General features: G+C 33.9%; 1 pseudogene; it reads left to right on the top strand.

Annotated features, from left to right (window-relative positions):
- The first annotated feature begins 6,362 nt into the window (after window positions 1-6,362).
- On the top strand, window positions 6,363-7,301 carry LOC143690073 (olfactory receptor 6C74-like; annotated as a pseudogene).
- The last annotated feature ends 5,975 nt before the right edge of the window (window positions 7,302-13,276 follow it).

The following is a 13,276-nucleotide window of genomic DNA, read 5'->3' as shown; positions in this document are numbered from 1 at the left end:
TCCATTCATTGGGCATCATGTATAATATCCAAAGTCAACAGTCCATCAGCACTCTCAATTTTAGATCATTTCATTGTTCCCAAGAGAAAAATAACCAATAAACACATAGTCACCAAAGAGAAAATCCAATCCTCCCCTTAACTCTTGTGCCTCCCCCAGTTATTATTATTATTATTTTTGGTAATGCTATGGTACTGTTGATGTTTTCATGTTAAACATAGCCCATAGCATACAATAGCAATTTTCCCTTGTAGCCTGAAATTATACTCTTCATATAAGATTCATACCTTTGCAGTAGTTCATGTAAGAGCATATTTATATTTGTAGTGTTAATCACTGGGACACATGGGTCTGTACAACCACTTTCAATCATGTTCACCTTCAATATGGTAATATTACTTATAGATACACTAGTGAACTGCCTTCACTTCTATTTATTCCCTTACATTAAAGTTCAACTTTATTAGCTAACTGTTCACCCATTCCTAGCTTCTGTGTATCTCTAGGTCCCCTATATTCTGTATTGTATGCCTGTGATTTTACATTTACCATGGTCATAAAAGTGTAATCACACAATATCTATCCTTTTCTGTCTGACTTATTTCACTCAACATTATGTCCTCAAGGCTCATCCATCTTGTCATGTGCTTCAGAGCATCATTTTGTCTTACTGTTGCTTAATAATCTCTCATGTATAGACCACATTTTGTTAAACTACTCATCTGTTGATGGGCACTTGGATTGTTTCCATCATTTGTCAATTATGAATGATACTACTATGATGTCAGTGCAAATGTTTGTTCATGTCACTGCTTATATATATATATAAACATTATATATGTATATATGCATACAGTGTAATGGTATTGCATGGTCATAGGGCAACTTGATATTTTGTTTTCTGAGGAAATACCAGACCATCTTCCATAGTGACTGTGCCATTATACATTCCCACTAAGAGGTCATAAGTGTCCTGATTTCTCAACATACTCTTCAACTTTTGTAGTTTCCAGTTTGTTTAATAGCAGTCATTCTTATTGGTGTGAGGTGGTATCTCGTTGTAGCCTTGATTTGCATTTCCCCTAAAGCTAATGAAAATAAATATCTCTTCATGTGCTTTTGAGCCATCTGTATGTTTTCTTCAGAAAAATCCCTGTTCATATCTTTAGCCCATTTGACAGTTGGTTTGTTTGATCTTTTGTTCCTAAGTTGTATGATTTCTTTTGCATATAATATATCAAACATTTATCTTATGTGTGATTTCCAAATATTTTCTCCAATTGAGTTGGCTGCTACTTCACCTTTTTTGCCAAAGCCTTTTGTGGAACAAAAGCATTTAATTTTGAGGAGTTCCCATTTATCTTTTTTTTCTTCTCATGCTGTGCTTTGAGTGTAAAGTTAAGAAGCTACCTCCTATTACTAGGTCTTGAAGTTGTTTCCCTACATTTTCTTCTAGGAGCTTTCTGGTACTGATTCTTATATTGAGGAGTTTGATCCAATTTGAGTTAATTTTTATATAGAGTGTAAGGCAAGGGGCCTCTCATTCTTTTGGCTGTTGTTATTCAGTTATCCCATGCCCATTTTGAAATGACTACTTTGTTCCAGTTCAGTGGATGTGATCAATTTGAAGACCAATTGACCATAGATTTTGCATTCTATCATGCACTCTTAATTCCATTCCATTTGTTGATGCTTCCATCTTTGTACCTGTATCATGCTGTTTTCACCACAGTGGCTTTACAATACATTTTAAAATCAGGAAATGTTAATCTTCCCACTTTGCTCTTTTTAAGTATGCTTTTAGCTATTTGAAGTCTCTATCCTTTCCAGATGAATTTGGTAACTAGCTTTTCCAAGTCTTCAAAGTAGATCGTTGGAATTTTGATTGGTACTGTATTGACTGTGTAGATCAATTTGGGTAGAATTGACATCTTAGCTAGATTTAACATTCCCATCTATGAACGGTGAAAGTCTTTTCATTTCTTTGATTCTTTGATTTCTTTTAGCAATATTATGTAGTTTTCTGTGTACAAAGCCTTTACATCCCTAGTTAAATTCACTCCTAGATACCTGATTCTTTTAGTTATTATTTTGAATGGAATTTTTTCTTTAATTGAATCCTCAGTTAGGTCATTGTGTATAAAAACATTACTGATTTTTGCACATTAATTTTGTATCCTGCCACCTTGCTAAATTTGTTTATTAGCTCAAGTAACTTTGTTATAGATTTCTCAAGATTTTCTAAGTATAGTATCATACCATCTGCAATAAATGAAAGTTTTACTTCTTCTGATTGGAATGCCATTTATTACTTTTTCCTGCTTGATTGCTCTAGCTAAAACTTCTAGTACAGTGTTGAGTAACAGTGGTGACAGAAGTCATCCTTATCTCATTCCTGATCTTAGGAATAAAGCTTTCAGCCTCTTACTGTTGAGTACAATGCTGGCTATCAGTTTTTCATATATCCTCTTTACCGTATTGAGAATGTTATCTTTTATTCCTATCTTTTGAGGTGTTTTTATCAGTAATGGATGTTGAATTTTGTTGAATGTTTTTTCAGCATCTACTGAGATGATCATGTGATCTTTTCTGTTTTGATTTGTTAATGTGCTGTATTACATTAATTGATTTTCTTGTGTTGACTCATCCTTGCATTGCATCCCTGGTATAAATCCTACTTGGTCATGGTGTATAAATCTTTTAATGTGTTGTTGGAGTTGATTTGCTGTTATTTTTGTTGAGATATTCTATTTCTTCTTGAGTCAGTGTAGCTTATTCATATGTTTCCAGAAATAAATTTCCCTTTCAGAAAAACATTTGTTGCATCTCATAAGTTCTGATAAATTGTATTCTCATTTTCATTTATCTCCAGATAGCTACTGACTTCTCCAGCAATTTCTTTTCTGGTCCACTGATTGTTGCACAGTAGGGATGGTTAACAAAGAGCTTCAAACGAATCAGAGAACCAACAAAGTGACCTATTTATGGGAAAATTCATCAAGAGCCACGGTAGCTTAGAAAAGAAGCATAGGTTTCTAAGAAACAATTCTGCTTGGCATTTCTACACACTTTGTGACAGCTCTTATCTTGGATTGCCTTGGAGACAGAAATAGCATCTCCCTTTTTGGTAGAAGACATAATTATTTGATGACCCATATATTAAAGACAATGTTTGCCAGTGGACAAAATTAGGCAGGTTGTAGGCAGTGCTTGAAGGACTGGAGAATTTGCTAAACTGGGTGATTTGAGACTCAGGCTTTTCATGTGTACAACATCAACTAGGACTGCCTACACATAGAACCCAATAGGATTTGTGGAAAAGGGGAAACAATGAGAATATGTTGCCCATGCTGCCCTCTGTGCAGAGGGTAATAAAGTTCTTTGTCTCTGACCTTGGTGTCTTGGGTCCTCAGTATGCACAAAAAAGGAGAGAGGGTAACCTGCTATACTGTAAGTAGCATATAATTTCAGACTCTCTCGGTTTTTGGTATTAGAATAAATTTGGCAAATTTATTGAGAAAGACAAATATGCAATGGTTCAAATAAGATAAAATTTGGTTTTCTCTCTCATTTAAATATTCAGGCTAATATGCTGAAACTGTGCATAAGTTCATTGTGTCTTGTTTGCAATAGTCATCCCTAGTGCATTTGTTAATTTTCATGACTCAGGATGGTATATTTTCACATGTGCATTAAATGTGAGAGGGGAATAAAGAGAAAGAGGAGGGCAAACCCCTTTGATCACAGGGGAATTCCTAGAAATTAAACAAATTATTCCTATTTACATACATTGTCCAGAACAAATCATAGAGCTACAGCAAGTTGAAAGGAAGGCTGGGGTAATGAATCTTGATTCTGGTTAGTCCTATACATAGATGGATAATCTATTAATATGGAAGAATTGGAGAATACTTAATTATTCTGAAATATTATTTTGCTCCACTAGAGAATATCATAAAGACAGTTTTCAGAAAGGAAGTTAAAGGCTACATAGGATATGAAATGTTAACTGTGATTAGGGAATTCATAATTTATTATTAACTAATAATAGCACTATAATTAATAATAGCACTAATTAATAATAATGTAAGGTACAACTTTGTCTCTGACAAGAAATGCACTTCACCTCATAGTCTCACTTTTTATTCCTATCTGAAATAACTTGTCATCTATTCTGCTTCCAAATCCTTTTCTATGTATCTAACATTTCATAACAGGCATATGTGAGAGGCCAAACATGTATTAGGGAAAGCTACACAGAATTCTCTGGAGACATAATTAAAGAAATAGGCTATAGATAGATAAATGACTATATACAATATATACATAGTATTTTAAAATTATTTAGTGCCCACAGAGAACATTTTTATGTCATACAAATAGTCAATCTCTGGGGAAATGGTGTTCCTGGATCTCAAATCCCTCTGAGAATTCTTCATTATCATTAATAATCTTCCTGCAAGGTGCAGAAAGAGACAAATACTCCATGGGATCAAGAGTTGGTTAATTTTTATATGACACTTTGTATTATACTCATGAAGGTATTCAACACATAAATAAATTATAGTGAAAGAGAAATTTCAATACAGCAGCCTAAAAACCTGAAAATGTATTTCTAATCACAATTTAAAGAGGACATGGTCCTTGTAGAGAGGAATGGAGTATCAGCATGCTCCTTCAGCATGATGATAAGAGAGCTAAACTTCGAAGAGCAGAGCATTTTGCATGAGGAAATACATGTATATCTTCTTAAAGAGTTGTTTGAGGTCTAAATGCATTTAGCAGGCTGATTTATGACTACAAAGATGAAAAAACACTATGTATTTCTACAATTAAAGGGTGACATTTTCTGTTAAATATATATTATATATATATTTTTAAATTTATTTATTAATTAAAAAATTAACAAACCAAATAAAACACCATGTTAAATATATTTTAATCTGGTTTGGTTCTTTAAAACATTAACCTTTTCTCCATTCTTTTAAATTCTGATTAAAGAAAATAGTGAAAAATGAAAGATAGAATAAACTGATCATTTAGCATTGAAAAGCTTTTTTAAAAGGAGGTTGTTATTCAAAATATCTAATGTGAGTAAACATCATTGCATTTATAGGTCTGACTTCTAATGGGTTCACAATAAGAATTTCGTTGTTTTCTTTTAAATGTGTTGGGATATAGATGGTGTTTGTGATTGCTAAAGTTGGACAAAGTAATGAGTTGACATGATACTATTCTGGTGTAGATGTTTTAGATATATTCATTCCTACAATTGCACAATGTAATTTATGCAACTGAGAAAAAATCATAATAGATTATTTCATAATTATTTGACTATGAAAGAAATGCCCAGGAAAAAAATCTCTTTTTTTAAACTCATATATGTTTGCATTATTAATACACATGATTTGGATAGCTGATCTTTAATTATTGCTTCCTCTCCTAGGGATAGCCTGTCTTATCTAGGATCTAACTTATAGCCTACCTTTTCATCTTGTGAATCATCTAGATAATATTACAGTTACCTATCCTTTGTCCTCATATATTTATTGTCTTTATATACAAGTCCTTTTAAGTAATAAAGTATGTTTTAGAGGTTGGAAATAATTCTCTTAATATCTTGAAAACAAAATATAATTTCTTAAATGTGTTTGCTGATGAAATTATTGAGGAAAGAGACTTTGTAGAGCTGTGTCATTTTTTTTTAATGCTGACTTTTTTGTTGGGTGGAAGTGGGAAAGCAGCTGTGTGACAACAGAAAAGACCAAATAAAACTGACCTATGTCCCATATTCACTTATCTGAACTCAAATGCTGTTAGACATGAAATAAATGAGAAAAGAACCAGAAACTTGAGTTTGATTAGTTGAATAAAATGATTAAGGTGTACCGTCTTTGGTTACTGACCAGGGTTGGTGTGTGTTTGCAGTATACATGTGTGTGCACGCATGCATGCTAGATACAAAATATGGCCTGATGTGCTTGTAATGAGGAGTATAATTTTGATTCAAACATGCAACTTTCTTTAATTGATCAGGAAACGTAATAGGACATCCCAATTCTTGCATATAATCAAGAGAGAAAAGCATTTTTCTCTGTTTATAGGGCCTTCTAATTTATTCATATAAAAATAACCCACAGTTAAAACTACTATATGGTTTGCACATGGATTAAGTTTTAATTCTATATCCAGGTACTCTGGAAATACAACCTATATCTTTCTTGCCAGAATAATTCTGTAAAACTTAAATGAGTATTGTATTACTGTATCTGAGCATTGCTTTGCAAACTGTAGCTTTAACACTGCTGTGTTCTTTTTTTTTAATCTTTCTATTCAGACATGATAGAATTCCCAGAACAGTAATGGGAAACCATACAAGAGTGACCATGTATATCCTAGCAGGTTTGACTGATGACCCACAATTAAAAGTTGTATTATTTACCTTCCTGCTTCTCACCTACTTGCTCAGCATCACTGGCAATTTAATCATCATCACACTCACCCTGCTGGATGCTCACCTTAAGACAACCATGTATTTTTTCCTCAGGAATTTTACCTTCTTAGAAATCTCTTATACTACTACATGCATCCCTAAATTGCTGGTTACAATGGCAACTGGGGACAAAACCATTTCCTATAACTGCTGTGTCATTCAAGTTTTTTTTGCCTTCTTTCTTGGACTATCTGAATTTTACCTGCTGGCAGCCATGTTCTATGACTGCTACATTGCCATCTGTAAGCCCCTGCACTACACAACCGTCATGAACAGCAAGGTCTGCGTACAGCTCGTCCTCAGCTGTTGGTTCTCTGGGTTTTTTTCCATCTTTCCATGTCTTATCATGGGTCTAAATCTTGACTTCTGTGCCTCCAACACTGTTGATCATTTCTATTGTGACGCTAACCCCTTGCTGCAGATCTCCTGCTCAGACACCTGGCTCATCAAGAGGATTGCTTTCATTTCAACTCTAGTGACATTCCTGGTCGCATTGGTGATGGTGATACTATCATACACCTACATTACACTGACGATCCTAAATATTCCTTCAACTAAACAGAGGAAAAAGGCATTTTCCACGTGTTCCTCCCACATGATTGTGATCTCCATTTCTTAAGGCAGCTGAAATTTTATGTATGTTAAACCCTCAGTACAACGAAGAATTTCTTTTTCCAAGGGAATTGCAGTGCTCAATACCTCAGTTGCCCCACTTTTGAATCCTTTCATCTACACTCTAAGGAACCAACAAACAAAAAAAGCCTTCATGGATATGGTACAAAGCGTTGTCTCTTTGTCAAAGAAATGAATGTACTGTTGCAATATATAAAGAGCATGGAAAAATATTATCAATTTTCATTAATAGTTTCCAGTACATAGCTTCTATCTTTTTTACTTTTTCCATTTCTTTGATATTCATCTTTATCTCTTTTCAAGCTGCATTTTCATAAGTCTTTGTTACAAAGAAAATAATCTTTCTTTTGGTCTTCTTTAGACATTCCTTTTCTCATTTCACTTCCTTTCCTTAGCTATCTGGAGGAAATGAATCTAAAGTTTTTCAGTTTGTCTTTTTTGTCTTTAGGTATATCTAGTTAGTTAAAGTCCTAAAATATTTTCATTTACTATATCACATAATGCAAAATTTGTTATACTATTCTGTACTTAATATGCTGTTACTTGCAATCAATGACAACACATTTGGATTAATCTTTTTGACATCTTCGTCCTGAAACCAATTTATTGGTGCATATTGCAGGATAGAAAATTTTGTAATGGCAGATATTAGCCATCATCTTTGGAAATGTTTATTCATTTAAAAAATCTGTGAATGCTGCTTCAAAGTACAGTTTATAGAAATTAGTTATTTAGTTTGTATGCAAGAGATATTTACATTAACATGTATTTGAATTATAGTTGAGAGAAAATTTATCTTATTTGCTTATTTAAAAATTAGTATTGTAATCACCATGTAATTGGATTTTCCATATCAGAAAAAATACTCTCTAATTAATTTGGGATTCTTCTGAAGCTTACTTAAAATTGAATGGTAAATGAGTGCTTTAAATGATGAAATAATGCTTGCCACTGTATTTATTCTTCTCAAAATTATTTTTGAATTCAAATTGTAGGAGTTAATTTGGCTCTAAGGAAAGATTTTCTAACGGTATGCCAGAGTCTATTAGGGGACTCTGAAATTAATTGCTTTGAAAAGACAAGAATTTTACAACTGAAATATAACTAGAATGTTTTCAAATAAAAATATAGTATTTCATAATATTTGTGTTTTGGAAGTGTGGGTGATGTAATTGGCCATAATATTGCTTCTTTATTTATTTTTTTTTTTTTAAAGGAAAGACAGAGAGAAGGAAGGAAGGAAGGAAGAAAGGGAAACATCTTTTAAACATTTTCTTGTTTTATTGTATTTTGTTTTTCCATTTTTTGTCACATGGGCTGGGGCCGGGAATCGAACCGAGGTCCTCCGGCATAGCAGGCAAGCACTTTGCCCGCTGAGCCACCGCGGCCCGCCCTGCTTCTTTATTTTTAACTATATGTGTGTTGATTTGATAAAAAAGGAAATATCTTTCCAAAATACTGTCTGAAGCATTAAAATAAAATAGGGCCAGGTAGGGAAATAAAGTTCTTAAAAAAAAATGACAACAAAAATTCAAGTTTCTCTCATAATATGTGCAATGATGAGGATTGTAAAAGATATTTGGGTTTATAATATGACATTATATAAATAACAGATGGTTATTTAAAAGGTGTTTGGGTTTATAATATGGCTTATATTATATAAATAACAAATGGTTATTTAAATAGATGGTCATATTTTCCTTTGGTCACTTTTTTCCATTTGGAGAAAATAGACCTAATAATCTTAGAGCATTATTTAAATTTCAAAATTAAGAGCATAAATAGTTTTGTATGTATATATCTCATTTTGAGAAAATGAATTAAAGTGAAAATTGTGGTTCATATCAATATTCTTAGTAGAGTTGATTCTCTTATGTGCTAATCAGATTGATTTTGCTTAAAATATATTGCCCAAATGATAACATGAATTTAACATTGAGCTATTCTGAAATATTTTCTTTTTGTATTTTAAAATGACTATTACCTACAAATTTTTTTTACCGTAGAGGATGATCTGCAGTTCTCAGTGAGAGACTAACATATCTGAACTAAGACTTGCTCATTCCCATTCCGTCCCATTGCTTCCCATTCCCAGGCAGAACTAATGATTCATTCTCTCTGGGGCTTCTCTTGGTTTATGACATACACTCTTACATTTACATCCTTTAGAACCATCAACACTGACCTCTGCATTCTGATTCCCCAGGTAGTTTACTACTAATAATTTTGTTTTGTTTTTAAATTGAGTCTTTAATACTAACACAATGTCTTAAATATGCGTATAACTTTGTTCTTGAGGAAATTCCACCTGAAATGCTCAAATACTTTATGCTGAAATGCTTCCTGCTTTTCTTCTCCTTGAGGTAGGATGGACAACTGTGATATTAAAATAAGACCTGTATTTTATTGAATACCCTCTAAATTCCAGACACTTTTAAGTGTTTCTATAAATAACACAATTCTTGAAACAATAGTTCAACATAAAATTTATGATTAGCATTATGCAAGGTGTGATGGTTAGATTCAGGTGTCCACTTGGCCAGGTGATGGGGATTCCCAGTTGTCTGACCAGGCAAGCACTGGCCTAACCATTACTGAAAGGATATTTTATGGCAGGTGGATAAACCAAAAGGTATCATCAGTCAGTTGATAGCATCTGTGGCTGATTACATCTATGATCAGCTAAGGGTGTGTCACCCAGTTGGATTTCAGCCAATCAATTGGATTATATCCCATCGGTGGAAAGAGGTTTTAAAGGAGAAGAGCTTTTCACTTGTTTCTTCAGTCAGCCATCCTCTCCTGTAGAGTTCATTGAGGAAATTCATCAGAGTTGCCTGCCTTGTGGCCTGCCCTACGGATTTTGGACTCTCAATGTGTGTATCCCCACATTGTGCAAGACACTTTTATGAATGCCATATTTACAGGTATCTCCTGCTGCTTCTGTTTATCTAGAGAACACTGACTAATACACATGGGATCAAAATAGAGCTGAGAGAAGTTAAGACAATTTCAGATGACAAGAAATTGAAACTAATAACCAAATTTATACTCAATAGTTTAGTTTTCTTTAGTCTGGGAGGAGATCATGATATCTTTTAAAGTAAAGCCTAGACTCCAGTAATTCTTGAATTGCATGATAGATGACACATCTCTCTCCCTCCCTCACTCCCTCCCACCTTCTTTCCCTCCCTCCCTTCTTTCCTTCCTTCCTCCCATGGAAAGCACTGAGTTCAAGCTGATGGGGTAGGAATTGCATTGATTTATAACTTTATGCAATCATTCAGACCTGAAACTCCTATACTGCTATCTTCTGTTCCTCATTCTTTCTTGTTACAAGATTAATAGACTTATCCTGAACTCTCTAAGTACTCAATTTAAATATCACCTGTCTTAATAAAATCTGTCTTCTCAATGCAGTGATAGTCACTCAATTTTCTGTGCAACTTCATTTATATCACTACTCTTTTTAAAAAATTCCATGCCATCTGTTATTTAAAACTCATTCTAATTTTCCAGTTGATTTCCCAATAAAATTTGCTGGCTTGAATTAGTTTTTTAAAAATAACTTCTAATAAATGAATACTTTTACACCAATTTTTGCATGCAAATATGTTTTCCTTATCAAAGTGTGTCTTCCAAAATTTAAATAATATGCTCAAGATTGAAAGAATTTTAGTTTTTACTCAAAAGAGATATGTTGAAGCTTCCTTGCCCTACCTCAGAAAACATATATCAAGTTTTTGTGAGTTTCACATAACCATAAAACCTCTTCTCTTCTAAATAAAACTATTGCTTATTTTTTAAAAATATAACATCAATATTTTAACTAAGCTAAAACACAATCAGAGGATTAAATTTATTTGCGTTTTCCTGTGGTTAGCCTCTAGATGTATAGATCATTTTCCTATTAGAATAAGTTACAGGCTGACATCTAGTACTTTGGGGAACATTTCAAAATGCAATTTTCTAAACTTTACATTTATATGCTGTTTTTACTGCTCCGTTTCTCCCAAATATATTAATATCACTATATTCAGATATTCAAATACATTCTTATTCATTTTTAATGTTCTCATCATAATTTGTAGTTTTTAGTTAGAGATGGTCTCTTTTTTTAGTTTAATTGCCTTTTAATTTGAATTATTTTTACATCTCCTTCCTGTTATATTTACTGAAAGCTGAATCAAATTTTCCATTTTGATCAAAATACGTGAAATATTTTCTTCCTAAAAAATATGCCTCCTGACCTCTTTTGTTGCTCAGATGTGGCCTCACTCTCTGTAAGCCCAACTCTGAAAGTGAAATCATTGTCCTCCCCTGTAAGTGAGACATGACATCCAGGGATAACATTCTCCCTGGTGGCCTGGGTGATGTCTCCCAGGGATGAGCCCTCATGAGATCAACAACTCCATCCAAAATAAAAGGGGGAAAAGAAGAGTAGCTAATAAGGTATCAGTGGCAGAGAGAGTTCAAATAGAGTCAAGAGGCTACTCTGGAGGTCACTCTTCCACATGCTTCCACTAGACATTGCTACCTATCATAACTTGCCAAACCCTAACAAGGTCCATTCCAACCAATCCTGAAGAATATTTAGGGCAATATATAAGATTCCACAAGGGTTTCATGACTAGAAAGTAACTTTCCAGAAACTTACAACCTCCAGATGGGTCCCTGGACCAGTTAAGTCCTGAAACATAGAGTGCCCAGCCTCTCCAGAACATCAGGTAGCTCCATCTCCCTACTCCATATTATTGACAGTCCCTTACAACATGAAAAAATTAGGATGGCCAAAGCCCAAACACCCTTAAAGAGAGGGATAGAAAGATCAAAGGTGATGGTGGAGACATGCAGAGAAGATGGATTCAACAAATGAATATTACTGCTGAATCATTAAATTGATATCTCTTTTAGTCTCCAGGATCTTAAAGATTCTAGAAGTAAAAACCTAAAATTGTGGAATTGTAACCCATGCCAAACTCTGAAATATGTTCTACAAGTAAGAAAAGTATATATATGCCTCCTTGCATGTTTTTTAAATCTGAATTTGGAAAGCTTCAACCCTTGCTTACATGTGACCATTATTTCTACTGCTACTTTATAATTTCACATTATCCCCTTCAACCCTCCCTTATTGGTTTGTAACTTACTATAGTGATTTTGAATTTGAACTTTTTGGAGTTGTCCAAGATAATGATTGATCACTAGATTGCAAGAACACACAAATAATTTTATTGGAGGCCGTGTTTTGACAAGTTTGCATGAGAGGGGAAGTTCCTCACAGCAAAAAAAAGCTGCCCAGAGGCCCGTGACATTAGGGAGCCAACTGTGAGTAGCAGGGCAAGGAAAACTCTGAAACCATTAGGAGAGAACAGAAAGGAAGTTGGTTTCTTGCATATCTATGTGATGGTACAGGTTCAGTCCCTGGCCAAAGGATTCTGAGGGATAGAAACAACAAGAGGCTTTGTAAGTGTAGTGACCTATCAGCTGGGAGCACACTCAGGGTAAAGTTTCATAGAATGTATGAAGAAAGTTATTTCTACATGATTATAAATTATTTGGGCTATTTTTAATATAATTAGATGTATAGATGTTTGAGTTTGGTGCCAGCAAACTTTTCTAATCGATCAAGGCTTCTGTGAATTAGGAAACAGCACACAGAGCCATTAAACAAATGGTCATATTTAGCTTATTTATATAACACCCATCAATCCACTACCATTTTTTACCCAAGTCAATGTTTTCATATCTGAGTCATGTTACTATTGAAATCATAATGAATCTTAGTAATACTCACTATAATTGAACTCCTTTTTAATGTAACATCTTTGCCTTGGATCAATGATATATTGTTATCTGGTTTTCTCAACTGTATTGGCAGAGAAATTTCAATTACTTTTTCTGTTACCCCTATGATGGATTCCTAAAAATTAAAATTCCCAAGATTCTACCTGAATGATTCTTTTGCACTCCACCAACTTTACCTCAATTATACAGTCATAATGAAAGTAACTCTGTCAAAGGTTGGTTCTTCCCCAATGGAGGATCCTGATGAGAACAGAGAATGGCCATCAACTTGGCACTGTCATGTGCCCTGAGAAGAGGACCCATGTAAACTGTGCCCAGACTGCTGACCCATGTTAATGGATATTA

Source organism: Tamandua tetradactyla, chromosome 7 (genome assembly GCF_023851605.1).
Source record: "Tamandua tetradactyla isolate mTamTet1 chromosome 7, mTamTet1.pri, whole genome shotgun sequence".
In the NCBI taxonomy this organism is placed as follows: domain Eukaryota; kingdom Metazoa; phylum Chordata; class Mammalia; order Pilosa; family Myrmecophagidae; genus Tamandua; species Tamandua tetradactyla.
Note: the sequence above shows the minus strand (reverse complement) of the source record. Positions and strands in the feature narration are given on the sequence as shown.